Genomic DNA, 13,945 nt, shown 5'->3' on the forward strand with positions numbered 1-13,945 from the left:
GGTACAGAATAGAGTTAACTAATTACACAAATGGGCAGAATTTAGTACAAGTGGTATTGTTCTTAACTGGATTTTTTTTTAAGTCTCCATTCTGTAAAATGAAGATATAACTATCTATTAAAGACCACCCAAAGACATCAAAGCATTGAGGAAGTTGTATTTTCATTTCTAATCTAACCTTTAAACTGCTTTGACCCTAAAGTAGGTACAGTATATGCTTTTCCCAGTCTCTTCATTATAATTAAATGAGTTTTCAGTTCATCTACAGGAATTTCTAAAATAAAATCATAGTTGCAGTCAAATAAATATAATTTTACGTGGCTGTGAAATAGTAAAGCATACAGCTTGAATTGCAGGATCTACATTTGAACATTCAAGATTCTAGATTTCATACATAACTTTATAACCATTCCACTTCACAGAAACCCTTCAGAAAGGAAAACTGTTGAAGACTCTTAAGTTTTTACAATGCTTTCCTTTCATGTGGGAGCCATATGTGTGCAGGATGCTATGGTGCCAGGTATGTGTGGTCCCAAGTTATGAGTGATACTATCCAAAATATTGATAGCATCTAAACCTGTTTTTACTAGAATGTGAAAACCTGTTAACATGTTACTAAAGCAGAGCCTAATTTGTTCAAGTTGTCTTCTATGTGGGTTGATATTTTTTTATTCTTCCTCAATGTACTTCTTTGTCTTTTTCAGTCTGTATTGTTCTTTCACTTCCCAGTGTTGATATTTCTCTTGCCCTCCTCTATAAGAAATGAGTAAAACCCATAGATCAGAGAATGTAGATCTGTCTCAAGGATCTCAGATTCCACTTTGGGATAATAATACATACTATTTCCAAGGGGAGTTAAAGTGCCAACCATCCAAGAGACAAAACTAACTTTTTACATAATTTCACATATTAACCGATACAGGGAAAATTTATTTGCAAGATTTCATTAACTATTTTAAGTTCAACAGCAAATGGCTTGGGAGAAAGAAAAACACTAATTATTTCTCTAAACATCAAGTCCAAAATCTATTCATGATCCCAGGCCACCATCTGAAGACTGAGTAAAAAACATCAACTTTGTAAATACTTGAGTGCCATTGTTACAATGAAGTAATGACACATAAAGGAACATGTAGAAAGGTTTTATTAAAGACAGGACAAGTCTTAATGAGTCTCATGACTCAGACAAACACAACTATCTCACCTTTTGGAGGGCCAAGTATTACTGGACCTGGTAGACAAAACCACTGATCTCAGCATTCCTTACCATTATATTCCCTGTGAATTAATCAGTTACATGGAATTGGTGACCACTTGGCTTTCATTAAGCAATCAATCCTGAGTACACTCAGAATTATTTTCCATACTTCACGAATAAATAGACATCGAAAATATACGAACTATCCAATATATATGATTAAGGCAACACAGATGCTAAAGAAGGAAAATTGTGTTTCCTCTTTCATTTGCCAACACAAGAGAACATAATTAACAGCTGGGAATATGTAAACATGCCTAATTAGTAAACGTTTTCCTGCTTAATAAAATTTATTTGGGGGATAGTGAACTGCTATACGCTCAGTTACTTATGTCCCAATTTTTAGATACATTGTTCCCATTCTTTAATCAAAACTAGAAATTAAGCTACAATCAAAATGTCATTCATGCAACAACAGTTTATTGAACACCATCATCCATCAAATTATGTTATCCACCAATTAATCTATGCAACATTTCATAAAGAAATAGAAAAGACAAATACATAAGGCTTATGAGTTTTAAATATTGTGTACAGATAACCTGAATAATAGTATAAAGTTTAAAATGAGACAGACCTTCCATTACTCAGTCCCTTCATTAAGAACTTAAGCATCTATGTAATTAAACTTTCCATGTCTTATTAATGCCTGATTTGTTTAATCTCCACCTTTTTTCTTACACTGACTCCCCAGCATCCACTTTTAAGATATTTTGCATTTTTAAGAAAATCTTATATCATCGGTGAAACAAACGAAATACCTGGAACTGAAAACCTCATTTGAAAAAGATTAACTTTTTTTTTTCAGCTGCAAATTCCAACAATAAAGGTATTGCTAAAGGAGGGATTAATGTTAAAGTAATTCTGTGTCTACAAAAACTGACCTCAAAGGAATTAATTACACAAAACATATTAGGTACCAGTTCAAGTAAATCTTCAATTTAAAATGTCAATTGCAAAACATAAATCTCTTTGATAAGTTTTAAGTCATGGTGTTAAAGTTGCAACCTGCAGTCTAAACCAATTACAAAGAAAACACTCAAATCATGGTTTTTTAAAAAATATCTTTAACATATGCTTTACTTTCTTTAACTTATCTATACTATGTAACAATTTTATGCAACATTTTCAGATTAGAGACTGGTTCCAGATATTTTAAAGGTATTACAAGTTTACTTCAAATCTAAGTGTAGTATCTGCCTGAGTAATAGCCATATTCCCTCCCAAAAGCGTTCATTTAAGTAGGATCATTTATAAAGACCTTTTAAAGTCCTGTGAAGGGGCAAAGTTCCATCAAAGCCATCTGAGTCGTGTGTGTGTAAAATATAAATGTGTGTTTTTATATATAAAATGTGTTGTATACACACACATACATCTATACTAGCACATTAACATATTAAAGTTAGAACAACGTAAAAGAGGCTTTTAATTTAACATTTGTTGACAGATGTTTATCGACTTTGTGCAAAATGTCAGTGATGCATATGAGAAGGCAATGTTTGTAGCACACAGAAACTATTATTTGTTCCCAGTGCCTTTACTTGTCCACTGTGTAATCCTCCATAAATTACCTGATACCCACCCCCTAATCCCATACCCATCACTTTTCTTAATCTACAAATGGGTAGTAATATTTGACTGCAAAATCATTTAAGAACTTCACATGGGAAAGTCTGTACTAAATACACAAATATAGCAAGTGTATTTTGCCATTATGAATAATAAATTGTGTTTTCAGTCTGTTTTCTTTTTTTCACTAAATCTTATTAACTTGACATATTTCCCCTTAATAAAATGAGTCATTAACTTCCTTTTTAAAATTTCTGATATATGTGCATAAGCACTTTTCAATTTTGTGGTGAAATATATCAAGAAAGAAATGTTTTTAAAAATGCACAGTATACAGTATACATCATTTATGTTGTACTTATATAACTTACATAACTTATAACATTTGTGTCATGACTTATATGTCATTCTGTGAAATTTTAAAAATTTAATTACATCATGTATAGTAACATTTAAAGTTCAGAGTTTGTCATAGTCATCTTTTCTTTCTGAGGCTTTCATAACCACCCCAAATGTCCTTGCTGATCCACTGAAATAATAAAAAAGGAGGGATATCCTTTCTTTACTAGAGAAGTTGTAAAAGAAAAAAGAGATCCTATACTAGAATGATATTTGCAAATAACAAAAGGTACTTTTGAAGGTATATTTAAAAAGTGAGGCATCATCTCCAGAAAATAGATTGTAGCATATTAGAAAAACCAGGTAGTATTCATCTGAAAGTTCTAAAGAATGTAAGGGTATCGGTAAGTTATTGGCTAAGAAAAATGAGCCTGTATCATTAAAAGAGACCATAAAGGAAAAAGGCAGTTGATAGAAATTGAATCCATTTCGTGAAGTGTTGCTAATATTAGGTCTTTGTTGAACTTATTGGCACAAACTAAAACTAATCACACTAATAAGAACTATAAAACTTATAGATAATGAAATAAAGAGGGAATAATCACATTTCCCAAAATGGCAAATTATGTTTCTCCCATTTTGAAAAAATTATAATCAAAATTTTTCATGTTATGTGTATCTACATAATGATGCCTATAAATAAATATTTTAAAGTTTTAGATATTGCACACAAATGAATTAATTTTATACACTTAAAATAGATCATGTCATTTATACCTCAAATTTTTATATTTCAGTTCTTATACAAATAAAGACAAGTAGGTTCCTTTGGTTAGCATAGTTTAACATAATTATTAAAAGACCAGAATATATGGTTTAGCCTTACAGCATGCAAATACCAAAATATTGGTCATTAAAATCTGGAGATAAGAAACCCAATAATGATGAGTGGAAATCACTCATTTAACAAAAATGATAAAATTCAAATTTAAAAGTTAGAAGCTATACTTAGCAAAGGAAACATGTAACCATCTGTGAGCATAAGCTATTTGGAAGTTAATTTTTTTAGTTATATAGACATTTTTGTTGTGATATAGTGATATAGTAATAAATGAACAATATTTCTCTTCATTAAAATAAATGATCTATATCGTGGCTTTCTAGCATCTTATTTTCAAGGAAGTCAAATACTATAATTTGATCTCACTTGATCTCAAATAAATTTTGAGGACTTTTTTCTTTAGCCTTCTATGAAAATACAGCAAAGGTTCTTACAAAGCTGGGGTTTAAGAAAGGGAGAGATGTTCACATTATAGACTTTTTATGTTACAGTGAGATAAATACATTGTACATTAGAGGCATGGTATAAAAATACCAGGATTTTTAGGAATAGGGATTTTTCTTACATATGTTTGGCAATTGTTCAGAGTTAAATAGAATAAACTGTTTGTCCCCCGACAGACTGAAAATGAATGACCTGTATTATATGGATTAAGACTTTTCAAAGAATTAGAACACAGTAAATTCATTTATCTATGAAGTTTTACTGAACAGCACCTAACCTGTCTTTGATGATTCAGAAGGTACTTCACAAATTTTTGGTACCTTTGAATTAATATTTATGAACCTTCATTACCACTATAATGAAGACATACGAGGTATCAATTAATAGAGAACTCCAGTGAGAGAATGCCACGTCAACTAAGCTTTATCTCTGCACAGACATCCCATTCTTGTCTGCCCACAGTACCAATATTACTATTTGCAATTTTGACAGCTCCTTGCTTATAAATATAAAATCCCCAAATTCAAGAGGAGGTACTTTTTTGAATCGAAGTTTTTCTGACCTTCTTTTTTCCTATTTTTGTTGGTAAGACCATGTGAAGTTCTCAGTGTTCATGGTCATAACTCCCTATTTGGTAATTGCCAAAGAAATTTATCAAGTTGGCCAAAACACAGATGGAGAACTAAGTGGATACCGATATGAAACAGAGAAAGAGTGATCACTCTTAGTCTCACCTTTGACACCATGTGGACACATGCCACTGATGTGATTTGACCCTCAACACTGGGACTCCCGTAGGCTCAAGAGGCGTGAGTCAATATTGTTTTAAAGGGAAGATTCTAATCACACAATTCCTATCAGAGTTTTTAATCTTTTTTATGTATAGTCCTTTGGCCCTTATTCATGGCTTGTACCCTCTGTATTTTTTTTTAATCACCAAATCTTTTATTTATTAACTTTAATTTTAATTCCAGTATAGTTAATATACAGTTTATATTAGTTTCAGGTGTACAGTATAGCAATTCAACAGTTCCATACATTACATTACTCAGTGCTCATCATGAGAACTATGCTTTTTAATCCACATCCCATATTTTTCCCATTTCCCCACCCCCACCCCTCTGGTAACATCAGTTTCTTCTCTATAGTTAAGAGTCTGTTTCATGGTTTGTCTCTTTTTTTTTCCCTTTGTTCATTTATTTTATTTCTTAAATTCCACATATGAGTGAAATCATATGGTATTTGAGCTTGTCCCCACTTCAGAAAAGGATCTCTTCTTTCTTTGGTCAACAGGCTTGCAAGCCCACATTTGTTCTTTTTTGACTGGTATTATCAGGCCAGTGCAAACCCTAGAAGCTTCATATATTTGCAAAGTGTATCAGATTCTATTTCATATCATGATTCCCATAACCTCCAAACTTTACATTATTTGAATGGCACTCTCTTAGGATATCTGTCTAGGATTATCTGTTTGGGGTATTCACATCCCTCCTCTTTATGTCCCACGTGATCATTTCTGTGTTGCTGTTTTGTTGTTCTCATATCCTGCCCCTTTCTAAGGGTTCATGTTTCTCTTCCTCTTAAAGGGCACTGACCCCTCCCACTATCATTCAGAGTGAGGGAGATGAAAACTACAATGTTTTCCCTAATCTTCACACTCTTCTTCTTTATTTTTTATTAAAATTGTAACATAAAAATGTCACTCTGAAGAAAAGCCTTGGCTTCATCATTCCCAGCTCCCCTTCCCTGGGAAGAGAATACATTGCCTTTTAATCATGTTGGCCTTGCTTTTCCATAAGGCAATAAAAAAACAGTCTCAACAGAGGTTGCCAGTTATAACTTATGTATAAAAAATGGAATTAAAAACGTTTGATGAGGCAGAATCAGGTCCATAGGGACCCAGCCCCCTGTATTTCCCAAGTTTTTATTTTCTCCTTGCATTCCTCCAGCCTCTCTTCTTAATTTTGTCTTGCATGATTCTTTCTCCCAAACATACCCTTAGGATTTCACAGGGGCCTCCTTCCCTAATTTCCCCCCTTTTTTCCTTCATTCCTACCAGCAGGCTTCTGCATTTATTTTCGATTGACTCTGTACTCTCACTGTCTACAAATATTCATTATAGTTGGAAGTCGCAATCTACCTTTTCTGACGCATCAACTGCATATGAACAGAGTTCTGTGAGATTATTTCCTTTTTCTTATTGACTAGATATATGGACTGGCTTTCAATTCACTGCATAGTTTTCCAAATGGATTTATATTGCTGGTACAGAAACACGCCCACATCATCTATCTTACCATTCTTCTTTAATGAAGGTAAGATACCTTCTTTGAAGGTAAACCTTCAAATTGGCCCGTTTCCCCAATCACATCCCCAGCTCATGCATTTGGATGTTAAACCCTGTGCCTTTATGGTTTTACACTAAATTATGCCCTATTTTGTGGAATGCTTTTTTCTGGGTATTTCCTAGAAATTCTACCTGTCCCCCTTCTGGTGACTATAGTAAGTACTTTTCTCCTTCCTCCTATTTATTACAGGTTGAGTGTTGTGTCAGCTATTAGTGCATACTACTCGCATTGTAAATTGCAGCGTAAACCCTGTAAATTGCATTCTCTTGCAGTGTAAACCCTGCCAGAAGCTCTAACAGGATGCAACTTGTTGACCTAAGAGGTTCAAATATCCCATATCCTTCTCTGTTTATTCTTAAAAAATATTTTCAATAGCCTGTTTTGCATAGATTCCATTAATGTTTTACTTTTCCCTGAATTTCTTGACTCTTTCCCACCTTTTTCCTGCTTTCTACCCTCACCTGGCTCCCCACCATCAGCCTCCACGTGCCTAACGTACGTTCGCACAGAGATCGTGTGTGTTTATCATGCTGTGGTAGGCAGCTTCCAAGATGGCTCCCAAAAATCCTGCCTTCCGGCATTCATGTTGTTGTGTCATCCCAACCCCAGAGTGTGGGCTGCACGTAATCAGCTGCCTCAGACAAATAGAATATAACAAAAATGATGGGATGCTACTTCTGCGTTGAGGTAACAGAAGTTCCTCTCTCTCTCTCTCTCTCCCTCGCTCTCTCTCTCTGGCTTTTCTTGCTTGCTCGCTCTAAGAGACTCCACCTGCTATATTGTGAGATGTGCTATGTAGAGGCTCACGTAACAAGGAAATGAGGGAGGCTTCCAACCAACAGCATGAAACTGGGTCCCTCTGTCCAATAGCTCACAAGAAACTGAACCCCACCAACAACCACATAAATGAACTTGGAAATGGCCCCTCATCCAAGCAAGCCTTCAAATGAGATCTCGTCACACCCCCATAGCCCTGGCTGACACCTTCATTGCAACCTTGTGAGACACCCATAGCCAGAAGACCCAGCTAAGTTGCTCCCAGAATCCTGACCCACAGAAACCGTGAGATAATAACTGTTTGTTATTTATATCTCTTAGTGGAGGGGTGATTTGTTACACAAAAATAGATAACTTATACAGTAATCCCCCTTATCCATGGTTTCGCTTTGAGTAGTTTCAGTTACCCCCGGTCAACAAAGGTCCAGAGGCAGAAAATCAATAGTCACCTAATGCTATATCACAATGACTATGCCATTCACCTCACTTTGTCTCATTACACAGGTGTTTTATCATCTCATATCATGGCAAGAAGAGAAAGGGTAAGTCCAGTACAATAAATTATTTTGAGAAAGAGACCACGTTCACATAGCTTCTATTATAGTATATTGTTACAATCATTCTATTTTTAGTTGTTGTCAATCTCATACTGTGCTTAATTTAACTTCTAAATTTAACTTCTAAGCATAGATAGGCATGTATGTATAGGGAAAAAACATAGTATATTGTGTTTGGTAATATCTAAGTTTTCAGGCATCCACTGGGAGTCTTGGAATATATATATTCCCCATGGGTAATGGGGCAACTACTGTATACAGAGTATTATAAATATGGTTTACAATCAGACTCATTAACCTGTGTAAGTAGTGATAATGTTCTAATGAAGTAGTTAACTAGATCTTCAGGACCTAGCATAATGCCTGAACCATATTTGCTCAAAAAATATTTATTGAATCAAATGAGAACTTCCCACTTCTCTAAAACTTCTTTGATCGCCGCTGCTAATAAGTTGGTGTATATTTGAGTTTTGTCTTTGTCTCTTCAGGCTTTTATAACAGAATACCATAGACTGGGGAACTTATAAACAACAGAAATTCACTTCTCACAGTTCTGGAGGCTGGAAGTTCAAGATCAAGGCACCAGCAGATTTGGTGTCTGTTAAGGGTTTCCTTCCTGGTTCATAGACGGCTGCCTTCTCACTATGTCCTCACATGGGAAAAGGGGCTAGAGACCTCTCTAGGGCTTATGTTATAAGAACTAATCCCATCCGTGAGGGATCCACTGTTATGACTTAATCACCTCCAAGGATCCCACCTCCAAATACCATCACTTTGGGCATTAGGATTTAACAAATGAATTTGGGGGGAAACAAACATGCAGTCTATAGGAGGGTTTTTTGGTAACTGATTTAGGCAAAATTAAAGAGAAAATATTAAAATGGTGACAGGTGGTTCAGAGAACCAAGGAAGGCTGAACAAGGGTGTTCAGGGAAGGCACAAACACCAAGAAAAGCTAAAATCTGTCAAAGCTTAGTCAAGGTTCTGTCTGCCTCAGGGACGATGGTCAGGACATCATGTTGTGGGATAGTTGGGCACTGCTACACTTTGGATTTCAGTGCTGCCACTATGCATGATCTCTAGCCATTCTGGCCTTTTACATCTTTCTCTGAAGACCCCACATTTGGAGTGGGGCATCCTTTGACTGAGCCGAGCTCATGTGCCCATACCCCCTGCCAGAGCTGAGAGGCAAGGATCATCTGCCCACCTTTTGGCAGGTGGAGGTGGGTTCCTACCTCCCTCTGAAGTCACCCAAGGTGGTATTTATCCAAAAGAAAAGGGAACCAGATGCTGGGGGACCAAAAATGACCAATGGCCATGCCATCCTAATAAAGAGCTTTAGTGTTCTCTTTCAGGTAATTTTGTTTTTCTTTTCAAATCTGCTCACCAAATGGATTCCCTTTTTAGTACAAACCATCTAAAATAATAGTCTGTGCCTGGATATTAACAGCTACTCCTTTCTCACCACCCACTTACCATCTATTATAGTCCATTTTCTAGTCAGGTGTGTGAAGAACTAAAAGAGCAGGTTTATATGCTTTTTTCCCCCTCAGACATGAAAAGGCCTAGATTAACACTTTTAGTCTAAAGAAATAAACTTACAAAGCATCCGGTGCTGGACCTGTCTCCCACTGTAAAGTCAATGCCTGGCATTTTCCTTTTCTGGAACATGGGTTTTCCAAGAACAATTCCATTTTCTTCCTCCTGTAAGGTCTCACAATGGTACGTCTACACTTGTGGATCTAATTATTTTGAAAACTAATCTTCTTCTCCTCCTGCCTATATTTTTTAATTATTTATGGTCAGTGCCAACAAAAATCCACCCTCTAATTCTAATCCCCATAACCTAGATTCTTTTCTTTATATCATCACTTGCATTTTTCTTGGGCCTTATTTCTTTCTTCTTTCCACATTTCTCCAACCTTGTGGTGGAGATAATGACCCCCTTTTGCTTGTTTTCCTGGAGTTTTCTTGAGCTCCTCCCTCTATCCCCATCTTTGTTTGTGTTCTGAACATCTTTCTCTCTTAAGTTGCTGGCTGTCTGTGTTTGCCGTCTTTCTGTCTTCACATTCTCTTTCTTGTAGCCTTCTTTATCTTTCTACCCAACTACTTTAAAGCTCTTTCTCTGAGTCTTCTATTGAACCTCATATTCACACCTCCATCTTGACTGAAGACTGTTTCTCCATTTCATCTTTTTTCTCCCTATTTTTCTTTATATCAACTATAATTCTTAACCATGCATCACTAATTCAACACACATTTATTACATATTTATTCTCTGGTTAGAACTGCATGAGGTGCGAAAGAGAACAAAAAGAATAAACTAGAATTCTGCCCTCAGAGGTTCAAGATCCAGCAAAGAAAGAAAACTTGTTAAAAAAAAAACAAACAACTGTAAGTAAACATGATAAGCCCAATCTTAAGAGGATAACCAAAATACTTGAGAGCACAACAGTTGGAGAGATGGATCCTGCCTGAGAGGTCTCTTCTTCACAGAACAACTGGCATTCAGCCTGACTCTTGAAGGATGAGTGGGGTTTTGCCAGACAGAAATGGGGAAATGTATTTTAGGCACACTGCTAAGTAAAGTCATGGGTGTTGTGGGTTGTTCACAAAGAGATGAGTGGGGACTGAAATCCAGGCCATGCTCTGTATGTTGCTACTGATACCCCAGCATAGGGTTGTATCGTCTCAGAAGAAGGTGAACAAAGATATCACATAGGCTGGTGGTATGTAAGTGCATAGTTTGTAAGAGGCAAATACCACACAGCCTTTCATTTCTGCTCTGTTGCCCCTTTCTTCTGTCCTTGAAACCCTCAATCATGAGCCTTTCCAAAGTTAAATTCTTCTTAGATCAGTATATATGGTGAATGTATGGCCAACCTCATAACCTGCAGTGTTTCCAGTTAAATGGGTTATTCCAATCTTTTCTTTCTTGCATTTATATTGTTTCTCCATACATGTAATGGTGTAGTATCTCTTTAGCTACACAAATATTTCATCTTCAGCTACTGTTTCCAAATAAATGTTTATTGCCTTTGATTTAACTAAAGCTATTAGCACAACGTTCTGTCACAAAAATTTCTTGTTTTCATCTTTTCTTGCTTTCTGTATTATTCTTCCAAAAGGAACTTTCTGGAATTTCAAGAAACCATCTGCATTTTATACCTGAGAGAGATCTAAGAGGCATGAGAACTAACCTTAAGCCTCTTATTTACTGATCCAGAAACCACATCTCAGATGCCGAGGGATTTGTTCCAAGTCACAGAGTTAGTTAACAGAAGAATCATCTTCAATTATATTTTTTAAAGATGTATACAACATAGCTTTTTTATTTTTTTTTTTCTAGAGAGAGCAAACCCGAGTGTGGGAGAGGCAGAGGGAGAGAGAGAAAGAGAGAATCCTAAGCAGACGCCATGCTCAGCTAGGAGCCTGGAGCTCGATCCCCCAACCCTGGGATCACGACTTGAGCCGAAATCAAGAGTCAGATGCTCAAGTGACTGGGCCACCAAAGTGCCCTATATACAACACAGTTTTAGCAGAGACCACTGTCAGTGTTCCCTTATTGTTGTAGAATCATCTGCTCTTCCTCATATCAGAAACTTATGTGGGGACCCATTTTTCCCTTGCTAACCTTTTTTTACACACTTACGACTTTGCTTCTCTCTTTTTGTGCTGCTTTATGATTTGCCCCCTGGTTGTTTTGCCCATGTCATGTTTAGAGCTTTCTTGGGCTCCTCCAGAATGGTCTCAGTCCTCTGCCTGGGCTGAGAGCCCCATGTACCATCATTTCTCCACTTGGCATCTGACCACCTGTTGGTACTCTGCCATCGCCTATAGAGGGCATAGAAAAAGGATCTCCCATAAAATAGAACTCTAAGCCCCACATCAGCTTTAGCCCTGCTATTCTTTCTTAGGTAGAATCTGTGTTCATCTTTTTTGACAGGTCCACACAAAGTTTTAATTTTTAGAAATGATTTAAGGATAACATATAAATATGGCACTAACAAATGTACCATTTAAAATATATGCATAGATTCCTTTATCATAACATTTTTATATTTATCCCCTTATCTCTCCAGTCCTGAAACTTCACCTCTGTAAGATCTGCTTCAAGTAGCCAGAACAGTCTTTTAAAAATACAAATCGGGTCATGTCACTCCTTGTTTAAAATTCTCCAGTGCTTTTCCAGTGCAATTAGACCAAAATCTAGGCCTCTTACCATAGTATATATGGCCCTGCAGGATATGGCCCCTGCACCTCTCTGATTTGCTGTCTTTCCATTCATCTCTCCTGCCTCACTGAGCCCACACTACACTGACCTTTCCATTTCTCAAACATGCCAAACTCCTTCTCACCTCAGGGCCTTTGCACTTACTGTGCTCTCTGCCTGAGAGGATCAGCCCCCAGAGCTTTGCCTGGCTGCTGCTTTCCAGCATTCAGCATCCTCTTGCAATTACTCTGCACTCCATCCCATCTATTCTGTCTCCTTCAGTCTACTCACCACTCTCTGAAATTACCTTGTTCACGTGTTTGTTTATTATTGTTGGTCTCATCCCTCTAGAATAGCTCTGCTCAGTGGAACTTTCTGCAATAATGGAAATGTTTTCTATGCTGCACAATATGGTAGCCAATAGCTACATGTGGCTATGAGCACTTGAAACGTGGCTGATGAGACACAAGTATGTTTTGTATGGCTCCCACCAAGAAGTCAACAAAACACTAGAAAATCTCAGCACATTCTTATATAAAGCCATTGGGCATCTACTGCTGAAATATTGCAGTAATTCTGGTTGCTTCACTTTAATAAAAACCTAACAGAGCAGGGACAGGTCAAGGGAAAGGCAAATAAAATAAAATGATGATGGAGGGATTTCTGCAGGACAGTTAGCCCAAACAGTGGCTTGGTATGAATTGGACAGAGAGGTTCTCTTTGGTGGACATAGCCCCTTGCCCCAGCCCCTTCCTTGGGGAGTAGAGCTCTGGCTGGATTTGAGCCAGCACTCACCTTCTGAGCAACCTTTGTCCAGGGCCAGTCTGCATGGCCATAAGCATAGGCCCTGTGTTTCTGCAAAGGGTTAAAATTATTTATATTCTTCGGCAACCTGAAGTGGTGAGCAACCTCGGCACAGTAGAAATAGGGGCACACTTTGAAATGGAGTCTGTAGTGTTACAACCAATAAAAAAAAAAAGAAAGGAAGAAAGAAGCAATCATTACTTGTTACAAATAAGCTTCTGAAATTTATACTCCTAGATACTCCTAGATTATAGACTACAACATATATCTTTCAAAGAAGACTTCTAATAGTCAATTATAGATAAAAAGGATAGTTTAAAAGTAATTTAACATTTCAAAATTCAGATGCGCATGTTCTTAAGCTTCTATTTCAGAATCCTGATGATCCATTTCTATTTCATGCCCTTGACTACCTCTCTAGGACTCTGTGCTTGGGAGGTTATCAATGACCCCTATCTTTTCAGAATCATCAGTTTTTCTCAGCCTTCTCCCTCCTTGGCTCATCTGTGACTTTCAGCTCTGATGACCACCCACTTCTTAGAATTCAACAAACATTTTATAGAGAGTTTATATGCCAGACACTGTATAAAGTCACAAGGAAATAAAAATCCTTTCCCTCGAGGATTTCATAGTTTATTGGAGGAAACAGGCATGTAAATAAATGGTTTCATTATGGTATCATGAGTGCAAAGACGACATGGTCTAGACTCTGAGGTAGCATAGAGAATAGGACGATTAATACCATTTGGAGATGGGGAAGCAGGGATGTTTTTCCTAAAAAAGAACCTGACTTTA

At 36.8% G+C, this 13,945-nt stretch overlaps 1 long non-coding RNA gene across 1 annotated transcript; it reads left to right on the forward strand.

Annotated features, from left to right (window-relative positions):
• The first annotated feature begins 232 nt into the window (after positions 1–232).
• Positions 233–8,659, forward strand: LOC123587917. Its single transcript, XR_006707606.1, has 3 exons — positions 233–520; positions 8,081–8,118; positions 8,622–8,659. It is a non-coding gene; the product is annotated as an uncharacterized LOC123587917 (long non-coding RNA).
• The last annotated feature ends 5,286 nt before the right edge of the window (positions 8,660–13,945 follow it).

This window comes from Leopardus geoffroyi, chromosome D3 (assembly GCF_018350155.1).
Source record: "Leopardus geoffroyi isolate Oge1 chromosome D3, O.geoffroyi_Oge1_pat1.0, whole genome shotgun sequence".
Taxonomy (NCBI): Eukaryota; Metazoa; Chordata; class Mammalia; order Carnivora; family Felidae; genus Leopardus; species Leopardus geoffroyi.